Source organism: Leopardus geoffroyi, chromosome A1, assembly GCF_018350155.1.
Source record: "Leopardus geoffroyi isolate Oge1 chromosome A1, O.geoffroyi_Oge1_pat1.0, whole genome shotgun sequence".
Classification (NCBI taxonomy): Eukaryota; Metazoa; Chordata; class Mammalia; order Carnivora; family Felidae; genus Leopardus; species Leopardus geoffroyi.
In genome coordinates this window covers 75,896,401-75,907,355 of record NC_059326.1, presented here as the reverse complement: position 1 = coordinate 75,907,355, position 10,955 = coordinate 75,896,401, and positions in this window count along the sequence as shown.

Below are 10,955 nucleotides of genomic sequence, written 5' to 3'. Positions count from 1 at the left end.
CCCTGCTCACATGCATGCACGCACTCCACCTCTCTCAAAATAAATAAATAAACTTAATTCTGGGTATGCAGACTTCACGTAAATTGTGAACATTCTATGTACCATTAATTTTAGAAAGAGACTCTGCATATCTGGAAATGTGATTTACTATCACTCTAAGCTCTAAGTTCTAAGCTCCATTGCCTCTTTAAGCAAAATTATGTAAACTGAAAAATATATGGATTGGGTTTTTTCATTAGCAACAGAAAGCAATGTCATGAGTAAAAAACGATGTCTATTTTATTATGCATTATCGTTAAAATGTTATTTTTCATAGTTTTTTAATTAACCATGGGTTAATGATCCAAAAAAGGCCTATTCAATGTGTATATCATATATCTTATACTCATGGCAATCGACAATACCCTCACTGATGTTCGCTTGGCTTTACTAAACTGAATGCCTATTTCACTCATTATAAAATATTGTAAAAAATATAAATATGCTCAGATATTAAGCTTTTCATAAATACTTTTTGAATAAATAAATGTGACCAACTGCTTTTGTAAAAGCTAAAGAGTTTGGGTATGAAGATTTTATTCCATTCCCTTTAATTTTTTGAAATATTACATGATACAAAAATCATATGCACAATTTAGTCTCCTAGCCATTTTTAGAAACTGTAATTTTTGATTCAAAAGAAATCTGCAATCTTGCAAAAATGAGACTCAGTTTAACAGTGTGTTTCCAAAGAAATTGTAGCTGCTTTTCTTGCCTTTCTTCTTAGACAAGAGACTTGTGATAAGGAGGAAAAAAAATCCAAAAAACCCACAGGGCCTGTAAATATGGTGGCAGTTTTATACTGGAAAGCATTGCATTGGGAAGTGAGAAAAAACAGGTTCTCTGTCTTCCCAAGTCGCTATTGACATGTCAAAGTCACTCAGGAGCCATGCGCCCTTGGACAAGTCGCATGGTTTCCCTGGGCTTTACTTTCTTCATGGGGACTGAGATAAGCTCAAAAACTACTTCACCCGCCTAGAAATGACTCGTTCTTTCTGGATGAAAATTTAAGCAGCTACAGTATCAGATCTTTTTTTTTTTTTTTTTTTTTTTCAAATAATAAAGGTGAAAAGACGTGTTAACAACCAGATGGTATCTGTTTTTTTTTTTTTTTCCATATAGTGTTCCCAATGCACACTGGATTTTTGTGTATACCTCAAGAATAAAGCAAAACGTAAGACAATATAGTTCAGTAGGACACATCTGTTGCTTTACTATGGCACTCTTACTTTTTTAAAAAAAATAATATGAGCCAATTTTTAAGAGGTCTGGTTCTTCAAGTTTTTACAAGTTCCATGAATACCCTACAAGTTTCTTTGGACCTCATTATTGGTCTGGTCGGCTGTATGGACCGAGCAGCAGAATTGCTACAGCTGAAGCCTGGGCAAGATGGATACCCTTCTTCTGATTGCCTGAAAGCTGGAAGATGTTCAGGTCCCACTGATCACAGCCAGACACTGTATAATGTTATGTTATTCCTCTAAAATCCCGTGTCCTAACAAATGCTATGCCTCATTTTTAATGATGGAAAATATACATTTTAACAATCTGTCATTTCTTTTGTATAGGCTGTCCCAGTAGGACCCCAACCATAGGAGCCCAACGGAGTTTCCTGGGTGACAGCCTGGGAAAGAGAGACAGAGTCTATAAGAGGGAAAGAGAAAAAGGGAAGTATGCCTAGCAGACATACAGAGGGCTTTTCTGAGATCATGCATCCCATAACAAGAGAACAATAATGATTAAGCATTAAAATTAAAACACTGCTGAGGAACCTGGATATACACCTATAAAATAATCATTCAGTACCCCTGTCTCAGTTTACACCCTCTTGGAAGAAAACAAAGGTGAAAATCTGTGTGTCTTCCTGGTCAGGCCATGGTTTCTTAGATACGACACCAAAAGCACAAGCCACATAAGGAGACTGATAAACTAATTTTTATCAGACTAACAATAGTAATAATAATAATAATAAAATCTTCTGTGCATCAAAGAACACTAAGAAAGTGAAAGGCACCAAAATGGGGTAACTAAGTGTAAATATGTATTTAGTAAGGATCTAGTATTCAGAATATATAATATAAAGAACTCTTAGAACTCAGCAATAAAGAGATAATCCAATTAAAAGCTGGGCAAGTATTTGAATAGGCAGTTCTCCAGGGAAGACATACGAATGGCCACGAGCACGTGAAAAGATGCTCAACGTCATTAGTCATTATGGAATGTGAATTAAAACCACAATGACAAACCACTTTGGACCTACTAGCATGGCTGTGATAGAACAAACATAACAGGATTGGGTGGAGATATGGAGAAATTGGAACCCTCATACATTGCCAGCAGTAATGTGGCATGGTGCAGTCACTGTGGAAAACAGTTGGTGACTTCCTCAAAAGGCTATACATAGTTTTGCCATGTGACCCAGCAATTCCAGTCCTATGTACATGTCTGAAAGAAGTGAAAACAGGTTCAAAAAAAAAAAATGTGTACGTGAATATTCACAGCAGCGTACTCATAATAGTCAAAAGGTAGAAAAAAAAAATGTCCACCAGTTGATGAATGGATAAACAAATGTAGCCTACCCACACAATGGGTAGTAATAAAAAGGAATGAAGCACTCTTACACATTACAATATGAACTTTGAAAACATTATGCTAAGGGAAAGAATCAAACAGAGAAGGTCACAAAGGGTCCTATTTATTCCCTTCAAATGAAATGACTGCAATTGGCCAGTCCACAGGAACAGTAGACTAGTGGTTCCTAAGTGCTGGAAGAAGAGAGGCATTTGGCCTAACTGCTAATAGGTACTGGTTTTTTTGGGGGGGTTGGGGGGTGGGGGCGGGGGCTGGAGATGAGAATGTTCTAGATTTGGTTAGTAGTGATGGTTGCACAACACAGCGACTATACTAAAATAACATTCCAGAGTACACAAAAAAATGATGAATTTTATGTTGTGTGACATATGTCTCAATGAATGTTAAAAAGGCTCACTGGGTTAAATAAACAGCCAACTATAAATATTTACAGGTAGGTGCAAGTGTGACATTAGTTATTACCAACAATCTATTCTTGTTAGATTACTAACAGTTGTCTAATAAGATGAAACTGAGCATGTGTTTAATTCCTTCGTTTATTAAATATTTGTTTTTAATTTTTGAAATGTTTTTATTTTTGAGAGAAAGAGCATGAGTGGGGGAGGGGCAGATAGAAAGAAAGACACAGAATCTAAAGTAGGCTCCAGGCTCTGAGCTGTCAGCACAGAGCCCGATATAGGTCTCAAACCCATGAACTGTGAGATCATGACCTGAGCGGAAGTTGGACGTTTAACTGACTGAGCCACTCAGGTACCCCAAGTTTATAAGTATTTATTGAGTGCCTGCTATGTGCTAGGCACTGTCCTGGGTTCAAATAAAGATAAATCCTAGAATACATCAGTTCACGTTTTTATTTCAGGATCCTTTATACTCCCAGACGTTATTGAAGACCTTAATAAGGTCTTATATAAGTTCTATATAAGGTCAATAACGTCCTATATCAGCAAAAGCAATTGTCTTTTGGAGTTTTAACATCGTAGCTTCTATTAGGGCTTCAGTAGATACGCACATCCCTAGATACATGTTTCTTTCTAGAATCTTCTCTAGCATGCTACATACCCTCTATACATCATGACAGTTTTCCCACAAATGTTCCTCTGAGCTCCTAATACTGTTGCTCTGGGGAGCTTTCCCTCCCTGAAGTACAGATCTTGTGAGCCTGGGAGTTCACACTGGGTACTTGAGCAACCCACCTTCGGGCTCGCATCTGCATTCATTGTCTTGATGAACTACTTTCGGCTTGCACAGTCATTTCCTCTAAAAGCTATTCCCTGCTTTGTGGAGGAGGTTTGGTGGCCTCTTAGGTTGTCTTCCTAAGTAACTGAATGGTGGGAGGGATAATTTATTTGCTCATAAGAACATACTACCTTTTAAACAGGAAGGAGCTGGCTTCCTGACAAAATGCCATTAGAATTCTCCCCGTCCTCCAGCGAGTGTATAATGCTTATCAGTTTCTCACCTTTACAGTCCTTAGTGCCTCCTGCCAACGTTAGGACCCAATCCTAGGAGCGGCCCGTCCTTCCCAGAAATTTTAAGAGAAATTTATAATTAAGAGAAATTATGCTTGAAAGTAAAAGCCTGCAATTGAATTGCAAGCTACAAACTACTGGTGCCAGTTGGGACTGTCGGCTTGTGTTCTCTGCCTTGGTGACAGTTAATATAAAAAATGGAAAGATAACTCTGTCTTAATATATATCGTCTCAGCTTGGATGAATTGGAACAGAACTCGAACAATATCATGTCTCTCATCGTCAAGGTGGCTGATCCTAACCTGCTGTTCCTGCTGGCCTCGAAGATAAACTCCCTGACACCGGGTGCAATACCTTGTGTAAAATTTGTGTCCCAACTATCTGTGACTTCCTAGACAAAGATTTCATAACATCTTCAAGCTGATGGTGGTCCAAAAGGGGGTAAGAATCAGTACTGATTTTAAGCTTCCAGATAATATATAGATGGGAAATAGGTAGAAATGGTATCATAAAAAAAAAAAAAAGAAATGGTAGCATAATAATTTAATGTGTTCCGCATTACTTTGGTGCAATGTACAATTTGTGGTTAATCTGTCTCGCTGTTTTCCCTTTTCTTTTCTTTCAAAAGTACATGAAAACTGTGACCAAAAGATCATATATCCTCAATAGATACTCGTCGATTGACTTATTTGAAGCCCGAAAAATAATTTAATTAGTTAATATACATTTTGTGGGTCAAAATTGACCCTAGGGACTATTTTCTAGAGCTATTCTTCTATGTTATTCTACTTAATAAACTTACTATTTACAGTGGTTTTGCTTTTAACATAAAAATTACGACGAGAAGCATTTTAGGACTTAAAAATAAAATATAAAAGTGCTTACTTTGCATTTTTAACACATGCTTTCATGCCATATGGGATCCCCAAATACCCCAGATATTAGGGAAAAGTAAGCTCTTGTTGCCTTAAAATGTATTCCTTTGTTGAGTTCATACTGCTAACCCTTTAGGGTATTGACAACCTATTATTTTTTTTTATATGTGCCATCTTTATCCAGGAAGCTGAAAGAACAACTAATTATATCCTTTTGCAAATGAATGCAGCAGAAGGGCTTTTGTTCAACACAATTTTAATCTGTTGAACAAGACTGCTAAACGACTTAAGGATTTACCAGGGGGTGTGTGTGCACATATGCACACGCGTGTGTTAATGTGCAGCCACGGCAGTGTAAGGAGATACCGTTGCACACGAGGCTTTGTTAGAGATTGAGCCAGTTTCTTGGGACCTTTTTAGACGGTGTGTGCCTCCATATGTCTCATTGACCTGGTATATTTTCGGTATGATGGGACGTGGTGATTACGGTTCCTAAAACTTGTGCTGGGAAAGGGCAAAGGAAAGAAAAATTAAAGTGAAACTCATGCAGATAAACCTATTAACAAAAGCATACTTATTTCTGGAATAATCCCTTCATCTCTCCCCTACATCATAACACCTCATAAATAACTGTACAGCAAGTCCAGACATCGGGTGGTTTCGTGGAATTGCACCGCGAAATGCACTTAGCTGCGTTCGGTACCAACAGGAGTCTTGAGTTCCCAAACCTCCTTAAGGCGAAATTCCCAGGGGGCAGAGTCAAGCTAATATGCATCTTCACTGTTAGCAAACTTAAGGAAGCCCATGCAAGAAGATGGTAGTGATTGGGATGGTGGGGGTGTCTGTCAAAGAGTGTGAAGGTGGGTCCTCCAGATGTTAGAGGCAACCTGTCTTCTCGGGTAATCCTGCTCTTCTCACTGCTTCAATCCCCCTTTTAACCCCAAACCACTACATTGTATTTGTAGCGACTGTAAGAAGGCATGCCGGGCAAACAAGCATCATCTTTCTCCTCCATTTTTATAACAACTGGAATCTTCTAAAAGGAGTGCCACTATCCACGAAAGCTTCCTGAAATCTCTCCTGGTGCCAGGTCAGTTTGCTGGGGGGGACAGACGAGTTCTTAGACTTTGTCAGGGCCAAGAGTGGGGGACTTTACAGGGTAATGGATGGGCAGCTACATACTCAACTTGCGTCGTGTGACGTAACTCAAGGCGGAACTGATACTACAACTCATTGTAATAACCTTGTGCTGAAGAAAATGTTTGATGGTCCAGTTGCTATTTGTTTTCTTTACCCTAAGGGGTTTTTATTGCTCATGACACTATTAAACATAGCTGTTTCCCCATGGCCAAGGTGTGCATCAATATTTTAATAACAATAATGTCAAAGCTATTTTATGGTTTCTCAGTTCACTAGAATCCTAGTAGTTTAGATGTCTTGGTTATATTATTGGATTTCCACTAATAATATTTAGATCTGTTTCAATCATGACCCACGAATATTATGTTTAATTAGGAATAGGCTTCCTGCTGTGAAATAAAGGGACTGTTTTGGTGCTGATGTCATTTTACCATTCAGATAGCATTTCAGTGGTTATATTGATTCACATTCTGAATTACCCTTTTCCACCCCAAACCCCTTGAAGGCAGGGGCTAGGCCGTTTTTCTGGTTTTTGTTTTTGTTTTTTCTTTGATGAATTTGTATCTTAGTCCCAACCTATTTTTTTTATCTGTATTACAGCAGTTGATCAAAAACTATTTGTTGAATAAATACATAACAAATGATACCTAGGCATTTTTGACGTCAGATATGAACGATCATTTTTTACTGAAAAAAATGCAGCATTCTAAAATTTTGAAAACATGACCCTGTATAAAATGGTAGGTAAGATTTTTCTAGAATAGAATATGAAGTTTGTCTTTAAAACTTTCCATATCCAGTAGCTACTGCAGAATGTTTTTTATCACATAAATAATTTTAGAAACATTATGGAAATAAAATGTTCATTAGATTTTTAAATAAATATAATATAGGGGCACCTGGGTGATTCAGTTCGTTAAGCGTCTGACTTCTGCTCAGGTCATGATCACCCAGCTCATGAGTTTGAGCCCCCCATAGGGCTCTGTACGGACAGCTCAAAGCTTGGAGCCTGCTTCGGATTCTGTGTCTCCCTCTCTCTCTCTGCCCCTCCCCTCCCCCATTGATTCGTGTGCGCGTGTGTTCTCTCTCTCAAAAATAAATCAAAACATTAAAAAACTTTAAATATATACTATATAAAATTTAGAGAAAACATTCATATAGGTGAATGGAGTTATACAAAGTACAAATGATAAAGGTATAGTTTTAAAACTACTCATAAAACTAGCATTTATTTATTGACTCTTACCTTGTGCCAATCATTATATAATTGTGTAAGGTAGGTAATGAATAACCCATTCACATAGAACACTGAAGCCCCAAGATGGAAAGTACCAAACGCTTCAAAGTCATACAACTACTAAGTGGAAAAGTGGGGATTTTCACAAAAGCAATCTTAAATCAGAATGGTTCTACTTATTTTTCAATGGGAACAATACTTGCACATGACAAGAATTCAAACAGTGTAGAATTAAAAAAAATCACAGAATAAAAAGTCCCCTTCTCCAACCCTCCAATTCCTTCTCCCAAGACAACCAATATTTACAGCTTTTAAAATGTTTTCTTTAGTAGAAAATAAATCACAGTATTGTGTCCATTACATATAATAAATATATATCCATCCAAATACACATTATATATATATATATTATATATAATATATATCGTAGGTATGCCACATATATAATAGGCATATTATAGGTATATATAAGTACAGATAGATAAATAGCTGATAGACACAGATGGATATATACAAATATAGTTATAGAGAGAGAATATATATACCTATAATATACTTATATACATATATATACATATATTATATACCTATTATATATAGATGTCCACCCTATATGTTATATATAAAATATTTATATTTGATTTTATTTATATGCATGTATATGTTATACCTTATTATATATATTTTATATTTGTATTTCTTTAGTAATATGGCTGCATGCACGCATCTGTTACATTTAATTAACATCTATATAGATTTCTTGTTCTATGACCTTGTTCTTCTCTTATTAATTACTTTCTAGTCTGTTTCTTTTACTATTTTTACATTTTGCTATTCCTGAAATGGTAAACAGGAGTTAATTTCATGTTTTCCATAAAGTGTGTCACTATTACTGAAATACAAGGGTCGAGATGACAAAAAGGTAGATGAAGGAGGTGCACAAAATCCAGATAATTGACTTACTGGGTAATGAGCATATGGATGTTTACTGGTATTGCTTTTCCTGTGTTTCTGAGTGCTTACAATTTTTACAATGATTTAATGTAAGTTCCTTTATTATACATGTATGCTGTATATATAACTATATTTGTTTTTATCCATTTGTATCTGTATTTATATCCACATCTATAACCATCTATATCTATATCTACATCTATATCGTCTATCTATATCTATATCTGTATCATTTATATCTACATACATATCTATATCTATATATCTGTATCATCTATATGCATATCTATATCTATATGCTGGTCTTAGTCTACTTGTGGTGACATATGTCTTACTTATGTAAAGCTGCTATCAGTTCACAAAACTTAACACGGATTTTTGCCCTGCCATCATGATTAAGGGAGTAGTGTGCTCTCAGGACTTTGAGAATTGGGCTCGGTAGGGATCGCTGTTTTTTGAGTCCATGGATTGTGGTAACAATGGCACCACCATCACTTCCAACCTCCTGTGGCAGTCTCACCTCTGTGGTTCAACCGATTATTAGCTCTGCAGTGGGAGTTTCACACTCAGTGGCCAAGAGAAACTTACAGATGAGAACAGAGAGTATCCGCTCTTCTGATTGCAGTTATTGAAACATTTTAATCTCAAAACGTGATTGAAATTTGCCTGCCATACCCTACTGCCCTGCGCGTGTGTCTGTGCGTATTTATGTGTGTTTGTAATGGCACAAAAATGGTAATGTATAAAATGTCTCCACTTAAAAATCTGTGGATAACTAAGTACTGATAAAGTTCAATCCTGTATGGGAGAATACCATGAATGCCGCTCATGCAAAGCCAGGCCCCATTGGTTTCAATTCAATTTGGATTTTCTTCCTTCTCCAATGAGACATTATATTATCCTCATCTTTCCGGATTCCCTTCCCACAGCCTCCAGGATAGAAGTTCTCTCCGTATGGCCTAGATCTGCTCTTTATGTTTTAAATAAAGTCTGAAGCAAGTGTTCCCTTTTGGTGTAGAGTAGATGAGCTGAGATGCTGACTTTAGTCACTGAACTGTGAGGGCTGGGAGAATGTATTAATTTCACAATAGAATTAATTATACTTCATGGCCCAAGTTTCTGTACTTTAATTACTTTTTCCACTGAAAAAGGAACTGATAGTGTACAAAATCCCCCAGAACCTTAGGCTGACTATAGTTCTGTGGCTGAAGTGGGCTTCAAGTGCCTAAGGATTATCTCTATTCATTTGAATGTTTTCTGGCTAGAATGTTAGCAGCTGCGTGTATTTTGAGAAAAATACGAAAGGAAGTGGCTGATAAAAATATCAATGTCAAATATCTGCTTCACGGAGATACAGATCTGTTCTTTCTCAAAGCACTGTTAAGCTGCCATCCATATGCTTATCATAGAAACAATTATCTCCCAGTGGTTTTATCTCCAGACATTTTCCTGACCAGACAGAAAGAATCTGTGAAAGTAGTCATGCCCTTCGTTTGTTTTGATGGGGACTGTATTGGTTCTCATATGAGGAATCTACTTACACACGATGTTAAGATCTACAAACACAGTCACTGAAATGCACTTGCTGTATAGACTCCGGCCTCTACACACAGTGAGTTATAGTTCTAACTTGCCGAAGCCAAGTAAACAACATGGCGAGGAAGTGATGATAAACTTTGCCTTGAATATGGGCTCTTTTTCTTGTTTATGAAACGGTCAATTGATAAACCTCTGGTAAAGTAATTTAAAAAAAAAATATCTTCTAATTACTCAGAGTTTCCCTTAAGGAACTTAGTAGCCAAGTGGTGGGAAGGGGCACCTTTGGTTGGAGATGAGGGGAAAAATGGGTTAAGTAAGCCGGGTGTTGAAGAAGACTGGCCTGAATGAGGGGTACAAAAGCAATTGTAAGATAAGGGAGCAAATGTGGTGTAAATGGCGGTGGGGGGGGGAGGAATTGTTATATGAAGTGAAAAATGTAATTTGTGCATTCTGTTATGTGAATTGCACATTTTTTGTGTGTGGAGCTTCCCAGGCCTTGTGAATAATGTCAATCTTTTCTTTTTTGCATATCATCTGGCTACAAAATTTTAGATATTTTATGGAAATCAAATGAATATTTAAAGTCACAGAGAGGCTTAGGAATTTTTAATATCCTGCTGACTTTTTTTCCTGTTACATTATGGCTTAAATCACAAGCCAATTAATTTTCCTTCTTGTTAACAGGGGGAAAAAAAGAATTCAGAAGAAATATAATTATAAATAAAGTAAGGCACTTGCATCTTTATAAAGAATCTGTACGAAAGATCCTAGCTATTTATAAAATGTATATTATGTACTTTTCTGCGTGTAATTTCCTCCCTAAAATACAACGAAATGTAATTAAGGATTCAAAGTAATCCCTCTGGACACTTGGTTTTCCATAAATACAATTGTATTCCATAAATACAAGGTGAGATGCCACTTTATGTATCTAGATGTCTATTCCCTGACCCGACAGCAAGACTTTCATAGAACATTTTACCTTTACCTAACTCCATCACCAAAACGAGCAATTTAGAATATTCTCCCCCAGAAAAATATGATTGATGTGTGTGTATCATTATCAAGAAAACCAATTTAAGACCCAGGTGATGGAGAATCTCTTTGCTT